We start from the raw sequence: 9046 nt of genomic DNA, 5'->3' as shown, positions 1-9046 counted from the left end.
TCTCCAAATGTTTTCCTTTGCAAAGGCTTGCTTTCCTTTCTTTTGCTATTTCATATAATGATGCTTTCATTTTTTTTTTTCCATTAACATTCAAATAAAATGAAAATGTTTTATAGTTCTGCGTTCCTGTTGTTTTGTCCCTGTGTGCGTGCGCCTGCATGCTATTGTGTGTGCGTGAGGGGTGGTCGACGCCTGTACGCGGCAAGTGCACTGCTGTGCAGGCGTTTCACGCAGGCTCCATCCAAGCCACGCAGGACAGAGGCCCTTGGAAGGGTTGGGTATCAGGGGGAAAAAAGCCCTGCGTCCGTGTGGCCGCCTTTCCGCCAGCGGACCTCCAGCTGGGGGGGACGGAGAAGAAAACCACAGCGTCCGTTTCCAGTCAGGCAGAGACAATGTGCGTCTCCCCATCTCAGAGCAGGGTGCAGTGCTGCAGGGGGCTTTCCCAGCATCAGGCGAGAGAAGAGAGAGGCAGAGAGAGAGAGAGAGAGAGGAGGGGGCGGTGTTTACCTCAGTCTGCAAGAGTGGACATCAAAGTGGAGCTAGCGCGCTCTCGATGAGTTAATTAAATAAAGGTCCATCCCGGCGAGGGGACGCAGGCCTGCCAGTAAATCCGTCACATGAAAGATCACAGCCTGCAGATCTCCACCCCCCCCCACCCCCCCACGGACTCCGCCGATGTCATCTTTCCCGATGGCGTGCCGCTCGTTTCAGAGCGAGAGATTTATACGCGAGCGGCCTTTATGATGTCAATTATGAGAGGCCACACTGCTCTCAATTACAGTTGTGCTGGAGCACAAACAATGCCGCGCTTATGAATGCGAGACGGAGACCATTAAAAGCGATGTCCTTTTTCGCAGAGCCGGAGCTCTTCGCGGGGAGTTCCTCTGAATGCTACACGCATCTCAGCTTTAGAGTGGGAAGTACGCGATGAGGAACTAGCCCGTGGTGACCACTCTTATCTTTTCAGCCCTTAAAGATAGACTTGTGTGTTAAGTGAGTATAAATACAGAGGCCCTGAGGATCACATGCCATCGTTTAGACACAAATTGTTGTGCGACTGAGTGCCGTCTAACCCACGTTTGTTATTAGCAGTGGGGAAGTGGCCGTAGGAGAAAAAACGATGTCTTCTTTAACGAGGAAGTGGCTTTGATGTTTGCCTGATTAAAAAGGGATTGAATGGTATGTGTGTCTTGTTTCTCTCTCTCTCTCTCTGTCTTTCTCTTTGCCCCGGTCTCTTAGTGGCAGTTGATTGGGATGTTAAAGTGAAATGGAAAGCCTTTGAGCCCATAACTCAGGAGGCCCTGTGAAGTTATATGAGGTGACGGAAGACAGAACTTTCCCCTCTTTTCCCCCTCACTGTGGTCCCGAAACCTCCCCCACGCCAACACTCACACACACACACAGAGACCCGCCCACGCCTGGAGCACACCTGGACTGGGGAGAGAATGGTTTCAGTCAGAGGAACAAACAAAACTCTCCCTTCTTCCCCTGTGGCACCCTCTCATTTATACCTTGCAGCCCCCCCTCCCCCCTTCCCCCTACATGAGGCCAAACCTGTCATTAGAACAGGCCCCAGATTACCAGGTGCTGAGATCTGTCCTACACAGAGAGGAGTCACATCGCCCCGTCTGGTCATTTTCCCCTCCCACCACATCCTCCTGTCTTTCTCTCTGTCTCATTCCCTCGCTCTTGCAGAAATTGTGATCTTGAATGCCTCTGGCCTCCCTCCTCTTCCTGACAGCTGGAGAGCCAGAGTGCTGCTGGCAGTGGCAGTCAGTGTCATTACCTGGAGGGGTTAGTCTGGGACCTCTGTCTGATGGTGTGTGGAGGAAGAGTGAAATTTGCTGCACATGGAAGGCTGTCTCAGCATTGTGTTCTAGAATTGGGTAATAGTCAATGGATTGGCCCATGAGCACTGATTGATTTCCACCTTAGTAGTAGTCAGTAATCAGCAAGCTGGGTGACGAAAATGATAAGAAACCAGCTGGGGTGGTGAGAGGCACACCACTGACTATTTTGGATCACTGCTTCTTTTTTTAAAACCCAGCTAAAATGGCTGGTTGGTTTGGAAGATGTGTCAGGCTGTGACAGCCCCACCCTTCCCACCAAAGACCCTTGGCCCTGGGGCAGTGGCTCCCGTCAGACCCCTCCTTGTGCTCCACATTATGGCTGTAACTAAGTTGGAGTTTGGGCAGAGGGACAGCAGGCTTTGGGTATGGACCATAGGCTGGGATGGGCTGGGTGGAGGAGTGGGGTGGTGATTTAGGGGACACTTGTGGCTCCAGCCTGTAATTAGTGCAGACACCCAAATTTGAATGAAAGAAAAGCTCCCACAAAATGAAAGAGGAGGCCTGATTCGAACCGGAAGTTCTTTTCATGAAAGATCACACAGACACACACAAATAGTATTTCTTTCTCTTTATTTCTTTCTTTCTTTCTCTCTCTCTCTCTCTCTCTCTCTCCTTCACCCCCTCCCTCACCCCCTTTGAATGTTGTCCTGTTGTTTTCAATTTAACAGTTTTCTTCCCTTTTCAATGCATGACATATGTCTGGATTCCCAGCAGTCTCTGTCATACCAGAAGCTAGTGGCTAATGTGTTGCTGTTATTTTTCTCAAATGTCCAATGTACATTTCCTATTTCATGTCTTCTGCGATGTGTGCACGAGGTGAGGGCATCCCATAAATGAACTGCAGAACGCCACAGAAACAGGGGTGGGGTGTTTGCAGTGTAATGTCAAAAAGGTCCTCATTCTTCTCAAGAAAGCAGGGGGCCATGTTTTACAGTAAACAACTGTGACAAGTAATTTATGTAGGTAAAAGAAAGACTGACTTTGAAATGTGTTGCCATATTCTGAAGTTCAAAAAATCTTCACTACGCCTGAAAAAGAAAGACCAGCACCTTCTTCCCAAATGCCCAAAATCACACCTCTTTTGGGACACTGTTATCTGTAGAGTAGCCATAAGCCACACTGTTTTCACCATACACAAAACCAGCCAATGTTATCTATAGCTAAATGCTCCCAAACAGAAAAAGGCAAACTTACTCTAAATTCATAGGATTAAACAAAATCAAGAGAAAAATACAGCAAATTCCTATAGGCTTTTCAGTCTGATGAGTCAGTGTGAAACCTATGTGATGTGGTTTCAGAAAGCCAAATCTGGCAACCCTCGAATCCTGATATCAGGACAGCATCACAGTGAGTGCTTGGGGAATTAATTTTCCATGTACAGCTGTTCACAGTCAGTCATGCTGTGTCCATGTGCGTTTTGAGAGAGACTGGATGATTGATTCTGCTGGAGCTGATCTTCTCTACTTGGAGACAATTTGAGAGACCACCTGTGCTCCACCAGGGTCTCTGCCAAGGCAGTGGTTGGCATGGGCAGTTTGACCTACTGCAAATGCAGCGAGGAGGGGAGGGGAGGGGAGATGCTTACAGTACTGTTTGTGACAAAGTGAACCATGTGATACGACAAGGGAGATTTTGTGAAATGACGACAGCCATTTTCCTGCTGTGGTTATATTTTTTTAAAATGAGCAGTGAATGGTATGTGGGCGGACATTGATATCCAAGTTTAGAATGCCTACTTTGGACCTGTCCCCAGCAGCGGGGATCCACCACTGATGGCCCTGACCAATGAGATGTGTCAGGTTTCTGCTCTCTCCACCTGTATCGATCATCAAAGTCCCTTCTTGAACAAACAACTCAGCACCTAATTACTTTCAAAGGCTTCTCAGAAAAAAATTACAAAATAAAAACAAAAAAGAAAACTTGAAAGATGAAACCAAAGCGTGGGCTGTGTTCTCATGGGGGGTGTCAGTGAAGCAGGCAGAGTTTAAAAGAAATAGTCTTTAAGAGCAAACCACAATTTGTTTTCTTATATTACTCCTTCAGCACCTCACCATGATCTGATGGGTGGTGTGTGCGGATGTCAGCTGCTTTCGTTGTGTGATGAAGAAGTGCTCTGACTGGGTGTTGGGGCGGGGGTGGGGGGCAGTAGGCGGGTGGGTCAGAAAGCAGGCCTTGAATTCCCCTTAACTTCAAGCTCCATGTCGGAGACATTTCTTCATCCGTTTTGTTGTTTTCTTTGTTTAATTTTTTTTTCTGTTATTGGCCGCATCTGAATTCCAGCGAAGTGATTTCCATCCTTCACGGGGGGAGCACCGACGGTCATGCAGTATCGCACAGAGTCCAAACATGTCTGTGGAACACATGCCACGCTTTCGGTAAACAGTGTTTGAGGAGGGGAATGTTTCCCACAATGCCATTACGCAGTGTTCGAGAAAAAAAAAAACACTCGCCAAAAACACCTTTTGTCTAAAACAAACCCTTCGGGCCCGCAGATACATACACAAGAAGGCCGACAGTCAGTCAGCAATGTGTCTGTAAAAGGAACAGCTGCAAACAGTAAACAAGCCAGTCCATTAGTGATGCGTTAGTAAACCAGTGCTCATTATTATTTATTGGTCTGTAACACCGCCAGAGTCATTTTGTTTATAAAGGTGATGTTGCCAACTGGGCTGAGTTTCAAAAAGTAATAATCAATGCTTCCAACTTTACTAAGTTAGGTACTGAGAATGACTTTATTTAGCTTCCAAAAACAACTGAGCTGGAAGCCTGTATGTAATGCGGTAATTGAGAAAAATCTAGCTGTAGCTGCAGTTATCTGATGAGCAAAGGCAAGGAAAGTGAAAAATATCACTGTTCATCTTCAGTTTTTGCTTTTATCAGACTAGCTTTATGAGTTCTGACGTGGTTTCTTTTCAGGGGAAAAAACAGCTGGTAAAATTGATGGTAAATCTCTTACTTGTTTACCACCAAAAAAGTAATAAAAGAAGATTTAATGTGAAAAGGGCCATCAGAAAACTGATAACATGGTAACTACTGCATGGTAACTGGCTCCTTTCCTATCCATACAAAAGCCAACTGTGTCACCAAACCAGAACCTGTCCAGAGTTGCTTTTTACACTTGCTAAGAAAATCCAGTCAGGAACTAGAGAACATGACTGAAACTGAAAACGCACACAACTGTTTATGTTGTGGTGAGAGCACTTCACAATTCTGTGTGTGTAACCAATCATTAGTCCTTTTGTGACACAAAATAACCGCCAGGAAAACAGGAGAAAATGTCTCTCGTACTGTACCCTTATTAGTTATTAAGTTTAGGACTGTTAGTTGGAAGACCAGCTCTATTTGAATTCTTGTCACAAACACAGGGCCCAGGTTTTATGATCACTTGCCTACAGCTTCATGTGTTTTGTGGTTTCTAGGTGGATTAACAATAAACTAGATATAAAACCTGTAGCGCAGAGAGATGGGGGTGGGGGGCTGACTGAGTATGCATTTTTGTTGTGTAGTTGAATATTTTGAATAATGTTTGTTTGTGTGTCTTGATTGCGGCAAAAAATAAAAAGTCGGACTGAGGGCGTAATTGTGGCAGTATACCAGGTCGGACACAATGGTTTCAACCGATCCCTAGCTAAGTTTCTCAATTTATTTTGAATGTAACAGAAAATTTTATTCGCTGTCCAGTATCCATGTGTAAGTGTACAAACAGAAAAATTACGCCCTCTGTTCGATTCCCAAAGTATAGGAACTAGGCGATCGCCGGCTGTCTTGTTTTATTTCCCATCGCCATCACTGCTGACGGAGCCGCGGTATTTAAAATGGTCTCACGCAATGAGGTGTGCTGAAATAACACACCTCATTGTATTCTACATTTCTCTCCGTTCCGTCCTTCCGTCTCCGTAGCCTAAGTTTCCCCTTGGATCTGTCTTGCATCTCCATACAACCTATAGGCTATATAAGGGCCCACTACAGGTCCTCTCCCCCTCTGCAATGAGCCATCGGCTCCGCCCCTGTGTAAAACATATTACTTTGATTCCAGATAAACCTCTCCGAAGGCAAGCGGAACTGGGTAATGCTCTGACTTTACCAAGTAAATGATATAAAACACGTTAAAGTGTTCATTTACCACTTTTATATCTTCTAATGGCTGGCTCAGCGTGATTTAAAAATTTGAGATTTAAAAACTGCAAGTTCTTTATGCTGTGCGGTTTTCTAAATATCTTATTTGTGCAGAGTTTTTTCATTTCCAAGATGTGCAAGGTGAGTTATTGTTTGTAAATTCAGACACATGAATAAAACAGCACACATAACTGATCTTGTCAAAACTATTTCACAGAAATAATTATACTTGTCGTTATTGCACCATTTTGATGGTGCGATATGATAGTGCCATTAGGGTTGCATCAAGCATAAAGTTGTTGGAACGTTACCAATCAACATTCTGTACATTCAGCATGACTGGAGCGTTCAAGCCCGAAAGGGTTGTGGGCAACAAACGTCAGTTCAACATCAGTTGATGTTTAACTAAAACTTAGTTTAGTCCAATCTAGTTCGGTATTTAATTTAGTATCAACGAATTTCTTTAATCGGTTGATGAACTTGACAAAGCACACACAGATTGTAGCTACCTGATAAACATTTATCTGTACATTTCTGTAAGTGAAAGCGCTAATAAAAAAATTCTAGCGCACCCTCCTTGAGAATTCGTGTGAAATGATTCCTATCATTGGACAGTAAAATAGTTGGATATGCGTAGCTATATTGACCTGGGGAAACTCATTTATGTTAGAGGGCTTGTGTGGCTTGCATTATAGTAACTAGACCTAAGCGTTAACTTTGTACAGAAATTTGTGCAAAATTTCTAAACCGACCCTCTGTCAGTTACTTTACATTAATTAAAGTTTGCTAGATTAGGATATATGATTATTTTTTTCCCTACCCTTACTTTAAAGTTTTTCTTTGTCAGTTTCATGTAGAAATTGGAGGTAGGCAGTGCTAGATTTATCAGGCAAATATTTATCGAGTGGTTTTCGTGTCCCTTTCAATGTCTTACTCAATTCCGGGATAATTAATGCACGGAGTGAATACATCACCCAGATGAGGAAAGGCCATTGTTATGGGCCCTTTAGCAACTAATAAAATGAACGTCTAATTACGCTCACTGAACTGAGCTAAAATTGTATTAATCTATTTTGTGAGGTCTTGTTGAATTAATTTGTAAGTCTATTTTTCCAGGAGAACAAATAGAGTACATATACAACACATAAAATAACAATTCTTTCACTGATAGCTTGAAACACTCTAGAAATAATCATAAAATGTCAAGTCCAGGTAAGTTTTTAAATGACAGCGCGATGAAACCTAATTTAATTTTAAAGCATAGCGTGAAAACCGGCGTTGTGGCCCTGAGACGAGGGCTGAGAAACGCTAGTGCAAACCTGCATAAAAGCTTATCATAATTACCTTATTTGTTCCCTATTAGAGTGTAATTTTGGTTAGGAAAGCTTAGTGTAATGAACCTCCCATTATTCCGAATGTTATTTCGGCTCAGTGTAAGCGCGTCATTCGAATGAGGCGCTGTCTGAATTGAATTGAATTTGACCCAAATTCTCTAGCTACAGAAAAACTGAGGGAAACCCGTTTGCCTTTTTCTTATCGCCCACTCCACTGTGAAAATTACACAGCAGTCTTTTTTGCTGTGACGTTTATAGCAGAAGTGGAACTTGCTGTGTCAATATCGGACTGCGCAATTTCCCTAGTACTAATAACTAGAGTGTGGAAAGAGAAGAAGTCCCCGATATCGAACACATTGAAAAGAGTTTGTCAGAACGCGAGGGGCTTTCGTTCTGACGCAGGCGCTCATGAGCTGCTGGAAGACTGTAGCCCGAACGCTCGCACACAAATCAGTCAGAGCGTATGATTCAACGCGAGGACAAGCTCCGACATGTCAGCCTGGTTCCAGGATCAGAACATACACATCATCTTGTCCAGATACGTTACCTGAATACTAATTGAATGGTTGCAGCTTCCGATTACAGTGCTCGGGTCTCAGGTTGTCAGCGCTAGTCGTCGTTTCTCAATAAGTAGTTTGTATGACTCCCCTGGCAATAGGCTGTTTGAATTCCAGTTCAGTTCGGAGGGGAAATTAAAGTCTTCACCCTAAACCCCAAATTGCCGCGGATTAGCCCGCTACTGTTCTGGTTCTTCCATTTCTTTAACTTTCGGAGTCACCTTCAGTTTTCATGAGAAAGTGAGCGGATTTTTCGGAGCAGACGTGGGAGTTGACATTCATGCGGTGTCTCTTATGCTAGATTCCCACACCCTTCATATGACACGTGTACAGATTTTTAATAATGTGGGTGATATCTATTTTTAGGGATTTATGAAACCATTTCATATAGTTTTGCACGTGTTTATACACAGAATTGTAATTCTTACCAAATGTTTGCGTCTTAATAAAAGCATTTCCTAATGTTTTTTTTTTTTTTTTTTTCTGTTAAATCACTTCCAGGACAAGACCCTGACCTTAGTCCAGAGAATTTTCCCTTTCACTTTTTTTGGTCTTTCACTTGTATTGAATTACTTTAAATTGTCAACAGTTTTTCTCCTATTTGTCTGTACATTCCAGATAATCTGTTCTTGAAGTTTTGTTGGTTGCTTGACTTGACAATTCTGCAGCCCCCACACAGTGTACATAATCAGTGAGGTGTTCCCTGGAATTCACACAGCAGCATATCAACTGACAGGATTGGAGTGGAGTAAAAAAAAACTCAGACAAGTTTGCTGATAGAGCAATGAACATTTATATCATAATTTACATTTTGACATGTTGCACATAACTATGTAAACCGGCATGTAAACAAAAGCAACATTTTTTTTTCCTTGAAAAGACTGAAGTAGGTGTTGTTGGGGGAAACTTTGGTCATAGATCAGGAGGAAGCTCCACTGCGCTGCTACATTCTGGACGCCAACCCTCGGCCGCGTGCGGTATCACCACGGTCTTAGGGTCGTCTTAAAGCTATTGCTGAACAGTCTCTGTCAAATTATCTGGAGGGAAAAAAAGCACCGGAACTCAAGGGACACAAAGAAATCAGTGCAGGTGACCATGGTGCTTGTGTCTGTGCTATTCACGAGAGTGATGGGGCAAATTTCAAAAAAAAAAAAACATGAAACAAAAGCTACAAAAACAGATCACAGCT

This window comes from Megalops cyprinoides, chromosome 10, assembly GCF_013368585.1.
Source record: "Megalops cyprinoides isolate fMegCyp1 chromosome 10, fMegCyp1.pri, whole genome shotgun sequence".
NCBI lineage: Eukaryota > Metazoa > Chordata > Actinopteri > Elopiformes > Megalopidae > Megalops > Megalops cyprinoides.
The sequence above is the reverse complement of the archived record's forward strand: the minus strand, read 5'-3'. Positions refer to the sequence as shown.